The following is a 17,258-nucleotide window of genomic DNA, read 5'->3' on the forward strand; positions in this document are numbered from 1 at the left end:
AGGGAGAACACACACACACACTAAACAGAACATATATACATAGAACACAAATGGACAAATTATGACCCAGGGTCATAACATGACAGGATTAGTGGTTCAACAGTTATTCCACATTTTAGGGTCTTTGAGGGATGAACATGTACATTCTCTCTTCTATTCACTGGTAAGGAATTCCACCTCTAAGGCAGCCTTCACTGAGAAGGTACTTCTGCACAGCAACAACAACTTGGAAATCATGACCTGGGTCACCTCCTGCTCCACCTCCCAGCTGGTCCCTGTATCTGTCACCAACAGGCTCCACCTCCCAGTTAATCAGGATCAGCAGCCATGAATGAGGCACAGCAAGAGAGTCTGGAGAGCTCCTTCACCGGCCCAGACATCAAACTGTAACTGGACTGTAAATGCAGGAGGGTACCCGCAAGAAAGCAGCTGAGGGTTCTGGAAAAGACAAGTAGAGGCCAAAGCAGGAGCCCAAAGCAGGACCGGGACGTGAGAGAAGTCACCTTGAACCTCCTCTGGTCTTGGTCCTGTTCCTTCTAGTCAGTCCTGTCATCTCTGGGCCACCTGTTACCTGTTGAGGATCACAGCGGTGGAAAATATCACAAGTCCATCAAAAACAAGAGGGGATCTTCAGAAGTGTGCGATGAGGTAAGTGGGGCAGGTGAACGTGGGTTGTGACAGAGGGCTTATCTTCAGTCAGGCCACAGTGCTGGTGCTGCCGCTCTGCTCTAGCTTTAGGCCAAAGCCTCTTACTGCTCACCGCCAAGCTCTTCACACTGCGCCAGCAATTAAAGGAGCCATTATATACCCTTCAGGCACATACAGTCGGCTGTGTGTGTGTGTGAGAAGGGTTACTTTCAGTTCAGATTTCATAAAATTACCTGTAACAGTTTTATGTATCCCTATGAAATATACAGAGGGTGTTTTGTAATGATGAAGAGGGAAAGACAAATATGGACTGGACATTCTAGCTTTTTCCAGATGCATCTCATGGTTTTTGTTTCCAAATGTGGGAACCAACACAGGCCGACTATGATTGACTTAAAGCAGTGTTTTTCAACCTTGGGGTCGGGACCCACCATGGGGTCGCCTGGAATTCAAATGGGGTCGCCTGAAATTTCTAGTAATTTATAAAAATAATTTTAAAAAACATATTAATAAAAAATATATGGTGAGTTGAGAGAGACAATCCCAATACATATAAAACATGACAAACTGTGAAGCTGAAACTGAAGCTCTGTGGTTCTGTTCTTCTGTCAAATGTTTCAGATGCTGCAGCTCTTTCATAATTCATAGTTTGAGTTCTTGTTTGTTCAGTATTAATTGTCAGCCTTGGAAATCACAGTTGGACTGACTGTACATATCCTGACCAAGGAAAATCCAATTCTCCCTTTGTGCAGTAATCTACACCTGGATTTACTGCCCCCGTCCATAATATTATACATTATATAGACTAAATGTTGTGTAAAATTAACTTTTATTCGCAACATAGTACAGCAAACTATTACATGATTAAAAACAAATTAATTTTAGCCAAAAAAAAAAAGTCTCAATTTTAAATGTTTGGAGTCACCAGAAATTTGTGATGTTAAAATGGGGTCACGAACCAAAAAAGGTTGGAACCACTGACTTAAAGGGAACTGTGACATTCAACCACAGTTACATGGTTGGTTTTAATGGGTTCATTTCAGTTGTAAAGATATTTTAAAGACATTTTTTTCCTCTGTCATTTTGTGTTACAGTACATAATGGAGAGAATGCAATGTTTGTCCTTTGGGGTCTTAAATACCTCAAAAACAAATTCATAAATTATTGTCACCTTTAGGATGTCTGCTAACACTGTGGTTCTGTCTTTGGTGACTTTCCAGTTTGTGCCATTCTTTGGTTTGTAACCAAACACCTACAAAGCTAACACTATTCCCATTATCTCTGACTGGACTTGCACTGTAACAAACGACAGTGAGATTAAATCCAAGTAAATACCAACCTCTTGAATATTAGCATTCTTTTGTGAGTTTTAGATTGTGCCATTCTTTGCTTTGTGACCAAACGCCTCCAGAGCTAATGCTATTTTCAGTACGTCTGTCTGACTGTACTGTACTTGAAGTCTAATTCATAGCTATATTAGTCTGGTAACATGCTAAAAACAGCACAGTGATGCTATCAAAGCAAGTATTACCCTTTACACATGAGCATTCTTTGGTTATGTTCAGCAAGTGCCTTATCTAGTGTCTAAATACCCATGTTAAAGCGCTTTCCTTTGTTTTTTTGTCTGTGTGTAATGTTAGGCAATAATAAGCACATGATAGCATGGTATCATACAAATGACAGTCAGATTATAAAAGACACGCTGGTCACTTTCAGGCTCCTGCCAGTCTTCTGTTTGTGGCCAAATACTTAGATAATGCTATTCCAGTTATTTTTAGCTGTACTTAATAAACTGTGCTGATGGTGGCTGCGTCAACACTGTAATTATCAGCATTCTCTGGGAAATGTCCATCTAGTGCCATTCTTTGGTTTGTAAACAAACTAACACTCTCACAAATGACAGTAACGTGCTAGAAGATTACATTTTAAACATCAGCAACATTCCCAATGCCCCTGTGAACATGCTTGGTATTACACTGTAAGCCCGGACTTCGTATTTACTAAAATGCTTTAATTACAATGCATTTAAATGATTTAAGTTTTATGATGTTACTATAAAATGTTCAGTATATTCTACTAATTTGTAGAAATAGTTGAAAGTACGAGAAAGTTTAAGTTGAATGGAATTAAATCACTAAATTTTAGTCATGACCACACCTTTTTATCTTCGCATTGCATTGTGGGTATTAGGCATGTTGTTGAAAATGTGTTATTTTTCCGTGCAGGGGTTCAGCGGGGTTGTGGTGTTAGTGTTAATTTGGATTTAATGTGTGTATGGCAGTGTTTATTGGCCTTTTTGTGTTTGTTTTTGTATTTTTGTAGAGCTGCACCATGAGTCAGAGCCATAGGAAGAACAATGGCTTTCCTGTTCATCCAAAACTCTTATTGTACAATGGAAATCTTAATTTCTTGTCAAATTAAAAGCACTTCCTGTACTGGCAAATGACATTGAGCTAAATTTAATTCATACTACAATATATTAAGTTGAATAATTTCATAACTATTATGGTCAGAAATAGGATTTGGAGTTAGATTAATTTAAAAAAAAGTTGTTTAATCAATGATAAATTAATCTGGCTGCAACTGAGAAAATTAGTCAGTGTAAGCTAAAATGCTGAGTTGAATGGTTGGATAGTGGGATTGATTTTACAACAGATTTAAAGTACAAATAACTTGTCTTTTAGTGTTTTCTACTTAATAGTTTAAGTTCAATACTTTTAGCATTAAAGTTGCACCTACTTAAACCAATTGATTAGTCGATCATTACTCAAATCATTTAAGTACAATCACTTGCCTCAAATTTTTGGAGTAAACTCCACTTATCCAGGCTTACAGTGGTAGTGTTTAGATGAGTTAAGTTTTGACATTCACTAGTCAATTTGTGCTTGAAAATCCACACTTTGTGACATAACACCAGCACATGTCCTGTATTTCAGATACTCAGCCCCAGAGCTCATGGATGACCCACAGACAACGCTCTTTAACATGCTTGGTCAACGATGAATGTTTCAAGCCTCGCTGCGCCTGCACCTCTGAATCCCTGCCATGTGAGTGCGAATGCATACATGTACAATACACACCGCGGCCTCAGTAGATTAGCATTACAGGCCACACACACACAGATTAGCAAGCAAAGCATCGGCACAACTGCAGTTGGAGAAACGCAATCTCACAAGCATTTCATGAGCAGAGACAACATAGTTCAGGGGTGTCAAAGTCATTCTAGTTCAGGGGCCACATTCAGCTAAATTTGATCTGAAATGGGCCGAACCAGTAAAATAATAACATAATAATATATAAATAATGTCAACTCCAAACTTTTCTCTATATTTTACAGTGAAAAAAGTCAAATTAAACAATGAAAATGTGTACATCTACTAACTATCCTTTCAAACAATGTGAATAACTTGAACAAACTGAAAAAAATAAGTGTAATTTTAACAATATTCTGCCTCAGTTTATCATCAACACATGTTTATTATAACTTACAGATCACAGTGGATCTACAAATACACAAAACATGTAGTAACAGGTAGAATATTGTTAAAATCACACTTTTTTTTTTAAAGACATTTCAGGTTCTTCACATTTGTTCAGATTATTCACATTTTTTGTGAAATTATACTTTGTTTTAGTGTAAATACTAGAGCTGCAACCGATTAATCAACTCAAAGTGATCCAAAAAAATCATTCAACCACAATTCAAAGCTTTGTTTCCTTCATTTCTCTGCTGTTAAACATTGGTTCCACTGTTGTGTTTCACACGGACGCTTATTGTGACGCACAAAGAAGCTTCAATTCAGGGAAACTGCAATAGAATAATAAATTCGAGTCGATTAATCGAATTGGGAATTTTTGTATCGGCTTCACGCACCTAATCGATTAATTGGTTGCAGCTCTAGTAAATACATGAAAATATTTACATTTACAAAGAGAAAAATGTGGAGTTGTGAGTATTTCTAGGTTATTATGATAGTATTTTACTGGTCTGACCCACTGGAGACTGATTCAATCTGCATGTAGAACCTGAACTAAAAGAATTGTTAATTTCTTAATATCTATTTTTGCATTTCACACATTCATCCAAAGGGCCAGACTGGACCCTTTGGCGGGCCAGATTTGGCCCCCGGGCCACATGTTTGACTCCTGTGACATAGTTCAACATTTCAGCTGTTATAAATCTTGTGCTGCATCTAAACTGAATGAGAATGTACACACAGCTGCTGTTCAGTCCTGTGATACCGACCATAACCCAGACATACAGGCCTGTCAGGTGAATACATGAACCCACAGGTGTACGTAACACTTAGTATGTGCCCATGATAAATATATTTACAGCCTACAATCATTACATCATGATTTTATCACTTGTTAAAATCATCATTTAACCTCCTGAGAACCAGGAAGGAAAAGTTTTGGCTTTTTTACATTAAATATTTGCCTTGATTGGAAACAGCAACAGTTTTCCACATACATTTTTTCTTTTTTTTTTTTTTAACCTCCTGAGACCCAGTTATGAGTTTTCTGTCCACATTTGTAGACAAGAGTTTCACAACTTCATACAAAAAGAAAAGAAAACTGTCCACCACAAAGGACATTCCATAAAAAATTTAAAAACTGCATCTGAAAAAACTGTTGCATCATGAGGTTTGCAATATAGGCACTGTTAAATCCTCTGTACTACCGTGGTTCAGCTCTCCGTCTAAATAGGGTCCTGATCTCACGTCACTTAGGCCAGGGTCTTACCCTTCGAGCACTAGCCCGTTGAGATACTCCTCAGCTGAACTTAACTGTGAAACACTCGCCTGCCTCTAACTATCTTTAACTCCAACCTCTGCCCCGCTAACTCTGATATCAAAGTTGCCAGGAGAGACCCGCTCTGTGGTCAGCAATGATATCAGCCCAGTTGGTTCGATAGCTGTTTCGTGGATTTAGTGCACTTGTTACATGGCAGGTAATAATTTAAAAGCCAGGAATAATAGGCTTTCGGGACATAAATGGTAGGTGGATAAAGGCTAAAATACCTTCAGGACTTTTGTTGTTATGCACACAATAAACCTAGCCTTTTACATTCACCAACAAAGTATACCACATGGGGAAATAACTAAGGAGAATTTAGAAAAGTAAAAATCAAAAATTAAAACTTAATCAGTATCAAAAACCTAAATAGGAAAAAGTCAAGAAGTTAGAGAAATAGGATAAATATAGAAAAATTAAAAACCAAATTTAATCTAATTTCTGTAAAAAGTCAAAAGGGTAAAAATTAATTCAATTTAAGAAGACATTCTTCAGCAGCTTGATCAGGGCTGTCGAGTTTGTCTTAAAATACTGGGTAAAAGAAAAGAAATAAGAAAATGTAAAAATTCTTCTTCCTTTCCAGTCCGGGCCAAAGTGGAGAAAAATACCGAAAGTCTGTTAAACAGAAGGTCCGTTGGCAAATGTTCCCCATAAGGTGGTAAAAGTTCTCAAAATACAGTTCTTGCCTCTTAAGAGTCTTGGGTCCTTTGTCATCTGAAGAAATAGGTCTTTGCTTTTTAAAAGTTCGATCCGTCGATGCAAAGTTATTCTGTCAGATGAGCCTCCAGCATTATTTGAGAAGTAAAGATTAACTCTGAAGCCAATCTGCCACGCTCCTTTCGGGTCTCAAAAGAGCATCGCTCAGAGTTATCTTCTCTACGTTTTACAACGTAGGGCACGCAACTTCTTAGAGCATCTTGCACTTCTGAAAATGCTATAATAGCGATTCTGGTTTTTAACCAAACTCTAGGCATTACCTCATTGACGCCTAGACAGTTGACTTCATTGATAGATGAGTAATGTCTACATGTCTCTGGTGGAACTTCCCTTTTTTACCGGTCTTGACCAGTTTTGTTGCAGCAAATAGCCGACTGTTTGTGTTACTTCTCCTTTCTTAAGTCGTCTGGCTGTGTACGCACATTTTGTACAGGCCATGTCCCGAATTGACCCCTCTCTGTTCTAATTATGGCCTCAGCTTGTCTCCTCTACACACAGTAATCACAAATGAATCAACGTTCATTTAAACATTCTTCTCTTAACTATACTTATTGATCACATTACATATATCTAATTCAACTTAATAAATCAGCTCAATCACCATGTTAGTATTATGTTATACTGGATAATATGTTTCCATTCATTGCCTATGCTGACCTGAGGAGCCCTAACCTCTACCTAACTTGACAGCACTTATTTAATTTAAAAAATAAAATAAAATAAAATAAAAAAGCTTGTGCTTTGCTGACATTTCCTGGGTCTTAGGAGGTTAAGTAAAGCTGTGAAACTCTTGTCCACTGGAGAGGACAAAAATGCATTGCTGGTTCTCAGGAGGTTAATAGAATGTAGCGAAAAGCTTTTGATCGTCATCTTATTTATCATCAGATGTCACTGGAGATGTTACTTAGATTATACATTCAGACTGAGATTGTAGGAGGTTCAGTACTGACCATGATAAACATAAACACACACAAGATGACATGGTGTACTTTAGTTTGAGGAGACCTGAGAACTTGTGAAGGGATTTTCCATCATTTTATGACATAGGCTATTTAGAGCATTTTTAGTTTACCGGCCGACAGGCTGTCAGCTGTTGTCGTCATGCGGCGTCCGGCGCTGTTGTCGTCTGTCGTCCGTTATAAAAATTTCAATCATCTTCGTCTCCGAAACTACAATTCCGATTGACTTCAAACTTGGTATACAGCTTCTGTATGATGATGTCAGCAGAAGTTAGTGAAATTATTTGGATCTGGATCTGATTCTGGATTTGGTGCCACTTTGAAAAATGTCCCCATTATAAGAGATAGGAAGTGGATGGATGCAATAACTCAGTAAATATAAATGATATCCAGTGTAAATTTCTACAGTCCAGCCCTGATGGGGAGATGACCAAAACATAATGTCCACATGCTGATCAGGATCTTCTTCTGGATCCAGGAACTTACGGAAAATTTAACATGGGCTCTTATGGGGAAAACATTTCAATCGTCTTCTTCTCCGAAACTCCAGTTCTGATTGACTTCAGACTTGGTATACAGCTTCTGTATGATGATGTCAACACAAGGGATTGAAATTATTTCTATCCGGATCTGATTCTGGATTTGGTGCAACTTTGACAAATTTTCCCATTATAACAGATAGGAAGTGGATTGATCCAATAAATCAGTTTCAATGATATCAAGTTGGAGTTTGAATTTTTTACAGATCTGATTGGAATATGACCAAAACATGGGCTATTTCTGTAATAGAATAAATACACAGAACTGGGTGAGAATAAATGGCATCTGGATACATTTCCCAAAGCTTTTAATTTGGCCGGTAAGATACAGGGCCATTGGTCCTACTTTTAATTATATGTCATTAATGAAACAATAAAAACTCCTTTGGTGCCTTTAAGCTGAGGTGGTAGTTAATGTTAGTGGACTTTAGCCACTGTGTTAGCAAACAATGTGTGTGTATGACATCAGTCATGTTGCTGTTTGTTTTATGTAGTTTTAGTGTTTACTCAGCCTCAAATGACACACAACTACCGAACCTAAACCATTATGAATAACTTCTGTGTAAACTTCCTTTTTCAGCTGTCTGCTAAATTAGGTAAAGTTATTTGCCATCTTTACCTTAGAGGTTTTGTTGATCAAATTGACATATTATGAAAATACCTCTTATTTCCTAACTGATTTCACACAAATGTCCAATTATTTCCTTTAACATATCTTTCTGATAACATTAAAACTAACATAGAATGACATGCAAGGTGCCAAACAAAAACTAACCAAAAGGGGCAGAGATTTAGCGAAGGTATAATAAGTTTTACATTGCATGATTTAGATGAAAATATCCTTCAAAAAACATAGGTTGTCATGACTGCATTATATATTGTCCTGCGTTTGCATACTGTAATAATTACCTACAAATAGTATGTGTTTCAGACATACAAAAAAAAAAAAAAAAAAAAGTGTATATTGTTTAAGCCTAATAATTAGCATATTAGTGTAGAATTTTGGACACTAGACGGGTTTAGTGGCTCTGCAGTGAACAAAATGATCATTTTGTGAGAATTTAAATAAAAGAAAATGGTAAACAACATTAATGTGTGCTTATGGATGAGCACAGCAGAGCAATTAAATAAAATAAAAACTAATTTTGTCTAAAACATGCTTGACTGTATCTTCTCTGTGTGCTTTGCCATGTTTTGTTTCTCGGTGAACCTTGGCTTTCCCATCAACTGCTGACAAATATGTGCAGTCAATAAGCTGTCGGTGTTCTGTTGAATCATCACAAACATTAGCTGGTGTGGACTGTTTTTGAGCATTTCAGCGGTCAGTGTAAAGCTCTTCTTTAACATAAATGGTTCACTTGTTCAAACTTGTTAAATGTTTAGTATAACATCAAACATGCCTGGTATCAGTGATATGCAAGTTTCTGGAGCTCTGTGTTCTATTAAAACAGAAGCAAGGTCAGCAAGGCAAAAACAACATAAAAGATGCAACATGTACATAAAACATTCATAAGAGGCAGTGAAAATAGTTATAGTGAGATAGAAGATTGAACATAAGATTAAAATGACATGAAAGACAGACTAACTAAAAAATTACATAAAAAAGAGACAGTGTAGAAGTCCTTGATCTCTGATGATTCATTGTGTGTTTTTCTAGTTCTGGTTCACAAACACACAGCACATTTCTCTTTTGGGTGTTTGGCTGAAAAATGTTGGGAATTACTGAAGAGGATAAAATGAAAGACACGAGGATGTCATCGCCAAAACTAGAAAAGCACTCAGAGAGCACAGAGCAGGTTTGCTTCGCTAACATTTTGTTGTAGTTTGCCGAACTTTTTGCACAGACCTGGAACTCAAACCGATGGAAGAAAATCTGTCTCATCAGATTTTGAATTATGAAAGCTATTGAATTTTTAGCATTTTTTTTGCACTGAAATTAAATATCTGATTTTTTTTTTTTTGCACTGAAATTAAAAATCTGAATTTTTTTTTGCACTGAAATTAAGTAACTGAATTTTTTTTTGCACTGAAATTAACTGAATTTTTTTTTGCACTGAAATTAAGTAATAGAATTTTTTTTGCACTGAAATTAAGTAATAGAATTTTTTTTGCACTGAAATTAAGTAACTGAATTTTTTTTTTGCACTGAAATTAAGTAACTGAATTTTTTTTTGCACTGACATTAAGTAACTGAATTTTTTTTTGCACTGACATTAAGTAACTGAATTTTTTTTTTTTGCACTGACATTAAGTAATTGAATTTTTTTTGCGCTGAAATTAAGTAATAGAATTTTTTTTTGCGCTGAAATTAAGTAATAGAATTTTTTTTGCACTGAAATTAAGTAATTGAATTTTTTTTGCACTGAAATTAAGCTTTTTTTTTTTTTTTTTTTTTTTTGGACTGAAATGAAGTACCTGAATTTTTTTTTTTTTTGCACTGAATTTAAGTAACTGAATTTTTTTTGCACTGAAATTAAGTATCAGATTTTCTTTTTGCACTGTAATTAAGTAACAGAATTTTTTTTTGCACTGAAATTAAGTATCTGAAATTTTTGTCTCTGAATTCAACTATGTTCATAAATTTTGAATTAAAAAAAATTCAGATACAAAAAATTCAAATGCAAAAAATTCAGATGACACATCCGCGCTGACCGTCTTCCTGCATCGGCGTCACTTGACCAACCTAATGTAACTCGACTGGCCGGCTGTCGGTTCGACTTGAGATAGAATCGATTGCTTATCTTTGGTGTCCCGCATGTGTGATCTGAATTTTTTACTTCTGAATTTTTTTCACTCTAAATTTATGAACATAGTTGAATTCAGAGACAAAAAATTCAGATACTTTATTTCAGTGCAAAAAAATTCAGCACAAAAAACTCAATGGCTTTTATAATTCAAAATCTGATGAGACAGATTTACTTCCGTACAAACCCTTTCCCTCTGGCCTCGTCCGGTAGAAAATGAAAGACTTTTTGAATGTTTCTCACTCCATCTGAACTCGTTTGTACCGACATAGACAGAAGCTTGACAGGGTTTTACAGTGGCTTTGATTGATGTTTTTGTTTTTCACATAACTTTATTCTGTTTGGATTTAAAGTAACACAGACAGTTCAAACCGTTAAGACCAAAAAGGGACAAATTGCCAAGAAGGGATTAAAACAGTCTCTCACCTGTTTTTCATTCATTTTAACTGAAGTGTTGCACAAGGGGTAACTTAGTGTTTGTTTGTTTGTTTGTTTGTTTGTTTGCCTTGTCCTCAGCAGGATGAGTGATGAGTAGTAATTGTGACAATGTTGTTTACTACACTTAATCTAAGGCTTATGAGATTATGTACAGTCGTGGTGTGCTTCCTGTACATGTGGGTTTGTCTGGTTCAGTTGGGAAAGGGGATAAAGGACAGACCAGACTTTAACTAACAGAGGAAATCTATATGTCTGTGTTTGGGACAGATGCCATAGTGGCACCCTGTGGGTCTGGATAAGAGGCTCTGTCTTACCATCAACTGAGTTTTACTGCTTATTGTCAGAGATGAACAGTAGGATATACGTGCAGTTATTGAGTGTAAGGTGCACAAATAATATCACAGTTTACAGTGTTTGAAATTCTTTCTTTATTCAGTCATCACATAATAACCAGTGTCAACAACAGCACTTCAAACATTACAAACATTACCAACAGGTTATGACTGAAAAGGCACAGGCAGAAGCAGAATACTTCTATTAATGCCTGTCCTACAGAACAAATTCAGCTACCCAGCATCCAATATAGGAAAAAGAAAAAAACAAAAAACAATGTATCCAAGCAAACAAATAAGCAAAACATAAAAAGGTGAAAATAAACCAGAGAAATAGAAAACTTAACCATCAAATTAATGGTAATTTAATGTAGACTCAAAAATAAATATTTTACCTATTACTTGTTAGAGCTTAACAATTATATCCTTCAAAAATTGCCTTACGTACCATTTTTTTAAATATCAAAAATGGGCTCCACATTCTTAAATCCATACTGGCCTCATTCCATAGTTTAACTCCAACATCAGATATATATACATCTGCTTTTTACCTCCGCCAAGGAGGTTATGTTTTTGCCAGGGTTTGTTTGTCTGTTTGTCTGTCCGTTAGTGTGCAACATAACTCAAAAAGTTATGGACAGATTTTGATGAAATTTTCAGGGTTTGTTTGAAATGGGATAAGGAAGAAATGATTAACTTTTGGGGGTGATCCGGAAGAAATCCTGGATTCTGGATCACTTTGAAATTTTCGTTAACATTGTGGTAAATGGGGCCAAAATTTTTGTTTCCCAATATCTCACTTAATAATTGACCAAAACTCATGAAATTTCACTCAGGAATTGACAATGGGGTCCTCTATCACATTTCAAAGGCTGATCCGGATCTGATCGGAAGGCGGATTTTATCTCAATTTATATAAAAAATGGGGGTGCCCTTACTTTTTGGCCTACTGTGCCTTTAATATTAAAGGTAGAAATTTCTGACAAGCGCCATCGTGTAGCTCAGTCAGTTCCGCATCGGGAGTATGCCACCAGATTTCATGTAGCTTTAATACTTAAGGAGCTAGATCCAGAAGAAAACCGCCATTACGAGAAATGTGATTTTCGTGAATAACTACTGAACTAATAAGGATATAATTATGAATCCAGTTGCTAATGGTATGTTTTCATGGTCAAGGAATCTTAAAATATAGGTCAAATAAATATGGGACTAATATTTATGGTGGAAATCACAATATGGGGGAATATGGGGGCACAAGGAACAAATGATTAAATTTTGGTGGTGATCGGGGGTGGGGGCACTGATCTGCCTTGGCGGAGGTCTGCGCTCTCAGAGTGCTTTTCTAGTTGTCTCTTTTTTAGCTTTTTGTACAACAAATTTACAAACATCTCGCAAATCCTATTTAGACTCATGTGTTGTGAAGAACCTTTGTACACAGACAGGGAGTCACTTTAATTTGGCTTTATACATTATTTGCATTATTTTATAGTAAACTAAATCATTAAATTTCATAATATGGGATTTCATAAACAATTCATTAGTATGTTCATAGTAACTAGCCTTATTAATAATATGTATTGCTCGTTTTTGTAGGAGGACTATAGTATTTACAGTTGTTTTATATGTCCAGCCCCACACTCTCACACAATATGACATAGAAGGAAGTAGAAGTGAACAGTAAATTATATGCAGTGCCTTGTGGTCGAGTAGATTTCTGGACTTATACAAGATTGCCATTGACTTTGCAATCTTTCCTTTTATAGATCTAATATGTGGTTTCCATGTTAATTTGTGATCAATAACAACCCCTAAAAATTTTATATCAAACACTCTTTCAGTTTCAGCATCGAATATTTTTAATGTAATGTCCCCATCAATTTCTTTTCGATTCCCAAAAACCATAAAGCTGTGATATTAGTTATACACCTTATACTCAATAATTACACATAAATCCTACTGTTCATCTCTGACACTTTTGCACATTTAACATACCATTTATGTCTGACAGTTTGCACAATAACTTATGCATTGCACATTTATGTAAACATATATTTACTTAGTAACAGTAATTACTATTTGTTATATATAATTTAGTTCTATAGTTTTTGATGACAGCGTTTACACGTTCACAGTGGAGCCTCTGAACATCCAAATGGGTCATATCTGATGACCATGAAAACATGAAGAACTGTATTTTACACCAATTATTTCCATGTATTAATAGGATTAGTGGATCAACAGGTATTAAACAATTACATCAGTAGATGCGTTTGGTTGCCAGTGGCTGTTTGGGTCTTTATGGGTTAATTAATTGAGTTCTCCTTCGGTAAATGTATAAGTACACATTTAATAATATAATGTAATGTATAATTAAATATAAAGTTAACACATAAAGACCCAGTGCAACTTTTATGGTAGCTCTGAAATGGATTTTTCTCTCTTTTTAACCTTTCTTAAGTGATTTGTCACCATTTATTATGCAATTATTCTATGTATTTGACCTTATTTGGTATAAATAATGTATTTTTCCCCTATATTTAATTAACTGATCATGTGCATGTTCATAAAAACTCAGAGCAGATTCTAAGTTTATTATATAAAAACAGAGGAAACTGACGAAAAAGTGAATTTTTCAGCAAAATATATCATGAACTGAACATAAAAACAAGCCTCAAAGACCAAGATGACAATGTTTCCATGTTCACTACGAAGCCTCTGAACGTCCAAATGGGTCATATCTGATGACCGTGAAAAGATGACAAACTGCGTTTTACACCAATTATTGACAAGTATTGGTAGGATTAATGGATCAGCAGGTATTAAACAGAGATGAGTAGATGCTTCTGGTCACCAGCGGCTTTGTGGGTCTTCATGGGTTAATTCCAAGCTGACATTCTTTGTTCACCTTATATTTTGTGTGCATCTCCTCTCCGTTATTTACTTAGTAATAGTGATTTATATTTGCATTTAGTTTTATAGTTTTTGTAGTTTATATTTTTGTGCTCATTCTCTTTTTCATGCTATTATTAAATGCCACTTTGTTTTGTTTGTTTTAATTTCCTAATTAACCCTTTCATGCACAGTGGTCACTACAGTGGACAGCTATTCTACAGCTGTTCTCTTGTATATTCATGGATTTTGTTGTTCTTTTCGCTGTTTTTTTGTTTTTGTTTTTTCTTTACACATATCTTTATTAAAGTTTTAAGACACTCCATGTCTTTTCTGACATGAATTGGTAACATTATGTAGATCTCTCCTGAGGATAAACCCCCAGAATCACAAGGCTTCCCCACAGTTTTCACACAATTTATCAGTAAATACATGTTTCTGTGTGTCAAAAATTAAACGTGTGGTGTCCAGCTGAGTGGATATTTGTGCAACTTCATGAAAAGTAGATTCATAAGAATTTTTTTTGTCATTATTACGTTTTTTAATGTATTTAAAAAAAAAAATTAATTATTTTTATTTTTTTTAATTTATTTTTAATTTATTTTTCAGAAGAAAATTTTCTATCACATTGTTTTTTCATGCCTAAAGAGGAATAAAAACGCTCAGGAAAAAAATTTGATTAAGGTTCTCATAATTCGTGCATGAAAGGATTAAATGATTCTCTTTTTATTTTTATACATCTTAAATTTTCTTGGCATTCAGTGTGGACGGTAAAGTAAGATTTTCATTGTACAGGGAAACTGGTTTCTTTACTGTACACATGACGATAAAACCCTTTGAATCTTGAATCTTTAAATTTCATAGGTGAAGTTAGTAGGACATGATATAACCTGACAGACGTGTGATATAAGTATTGCTGTGTTGCAGAATTGCTTGCGTGCTACACGTGAAGCTGTGGATTTAGTCTGTACACATCAAGTCTTTTCATCACTGCTTCTTTCACACACCACAAACTCTTAATCTACTTATTGAAATGCTAATTGACCATTACTACACTGGGATACGAGCCCCTCATCCTGTGACTTGGGTTATTTTTGTCACTCATACAGAACCTTTTATAAGTCATAAGAAGTATTGATGTCGCAAACAAATCCGTCTCCTCAGTTTTAATCAGTTATTCAACAAATCTGCTCAATTACTTTACTATAGAACCATACATACCTACTGGATGTTCCTTCTATTCTTTGTGAAGCGCAATATGTCCATTTTTCCTACTGCAAAATGTGACTGTATCATATTTAACTTTTACCGTCTGTACACTCTCATGCTGCAAATGTAATAAGTGAGGCTCATAAATGAACAGCAGCTCAGCGGGAGAGAAAATGATTCAACTATGGCTTGCACTTAAGTGACAGGATTAGCTCCAGGAATCCCTGTAAGCCCATGACAGCCTCTGCCCGACCCCTTACCCCATCCCAACCCCCCATTCTTCTTCATTAGTCTCCCGTATCCAGTCTAACCACATGGTGTCTGTTCTGAGCCGGGATATGTCCAAAACTCCTGAATACTACTCAAAACGTACCAGCAACTTACTAAATGTTAACACATAGTTTGATAACCTTGTGTTGCACATGTATATTGGCTAAAATTTCCTTAGGGGGTCAAATGAGTGGCCATTTTTGTCAAAAAAAAGAAAAAAAAAGTTGTCAGAAATGCATAGAAGTGTGTTGAAATACTGCTAATCCATTTGTGCACAGACTACTGATATTATTTGACAGTGGAAGCTCTATTTTCATAAATATTGGATTTTGAATAGCACGTGTATGTGAAAACTTTTGCTGGTGGACGGACGTAACATTACCCATGATGCTCTGGTCAGTACCAGTACTTTATTAGTGATAAACTTATATACTTACTATTGCTAATTCTCCTCTTATTCATAAATGTTAGTATTGTGGATCTAAAACAATCCCAGCTGACACAAAAACACTAAATGTGTCAGTGGACGGATGTGACATGGTTGTTGTGGATCCCATCATACTGATGCTCTGCAGCCATGTCACCGTTTACACTAATGATCCCAGTGCAAAAACTAGGATCAGAATTATTTATTGGATAGTTTATCATCAGACTAAAGAGGAAAGAACAATATAGAATTGTTATTTCTTTATGAAAATGTTTATTATTAGAAAACTGTTGATTTCAAAAGTGACGTGTGCTATTCTTCATGTATATATTGGTGGAACAGAAGCAGGATGGATGAGCACCATACTCCAGATTGAACCTGTAAAAATAAAACATGTGATATGGAGGAGAGAATCTGGGAAGAAAAACTGGCGAATCTAAAAGAATAGAATATTTGTTTTTCAGGTAAATTCAGTTCAAATATAACCTGGCCATTTGTGACATGAATATATAGCATTAATTGTGATGAAATTGGACATTTTTGAGCTGAAAACATAGTTCATATGAGCATCAACATGTTGAACAGAACTGAAATCCTGTACATTTGCAGAACTTGCATTTACCAACACAAAGTTCCTTTGGGGATTCACTTCTATTGGTTTCTTATGCACAAAGACAGAAATAAGACCTCTAAGCAAATTTTAGCCGACATATGAATTGGCACTAGCTGGCACACTTATAGACCATATAATACAAGGTTAGATGCTAAATTAGCAAATGTAGCTAAGTTATGGCACTACGGCTACGTTCAGACTGCAGGCAAATGTGGCCCAAATCCGATTTTTTTTTTTACCCATACGTGATCTGGATCCGATCTGTTAGAGACAGTTTGAACAGTACAAATCCAACCCAGGCCCCTTTCATATGTGGTCCTAAATCCGATACATATCTGATATTTTACAATGCAACTTCAGTCTGAACAGCCAGGTCGCATTTATTTGACCTTTACGTCATTGAACTGCGACAAATGTTACAATTCTGCGTCCCAGGAGTGTTACTTCTGAAAACACAGTGCGTATCTCTTTCGCACATGCGGGTCACTTCAGGGTTGCATTCACTTCATACTCAAAACTGATAGAAGTGGCATTTAGGGCCAGATCTACTAAGATCCCAATTTGTGTGTACTAGTTTTCATGCACAATCTAGAATTTTGCGTGTGGGGTTGAACCACAGTTTGAGGGTGATTTACTTTGATTGCTTGTGCAAATGAAAACAAGTGCTAAGTCTTGG

At 35.8% G+C, this 17,258-nt stretch overlaps 1 protein-coding gene across 5 annotated transcripts in view; it reads left to right on the top strand.

Moving 5' to 3' along the window:
• The first annotated feature begins 300 nt into the window (after window positions 1–300).
• myo7ab (myosin VIIAb) overlaps window positions 301–17,258 on the top strand; it is a 105,122-nt gene continuing 88,164 nt past the window's right edge. For 4 of the 5 annotated variants that reach the window (XM_030153370.1, XM_030153369.1, XM_030153372.1 and 1 more), the window contains exons 1-2: window positions 301–648; window positions 3,585–3,695. The gene's annotated coding sequence lies outside the window, so the exon portion shown is untranslated. The remainder of the gene's footprint in view (window positions 649–3,584; window positions 3,696–17,258) is intronic. The other variant, XM_030153373.1, reaches the window with a different exon arrangement.

The sequence above is a fragment of the Sphaeramia orbicularis genome, chromosome 14, assembly GCF_902148855.1.
Source record: "Sphaeramia orbicularis chromosome 14, fSphaOr1.1, whole genome shotgun sequence".
Classification (NCBI taxonomy): Eukaryota; Metazoa; Chordata; class Actinopteri; order Kurtiformes; family Apogonidae; genus Sphaeramia; species Sphaeramia orbicularis.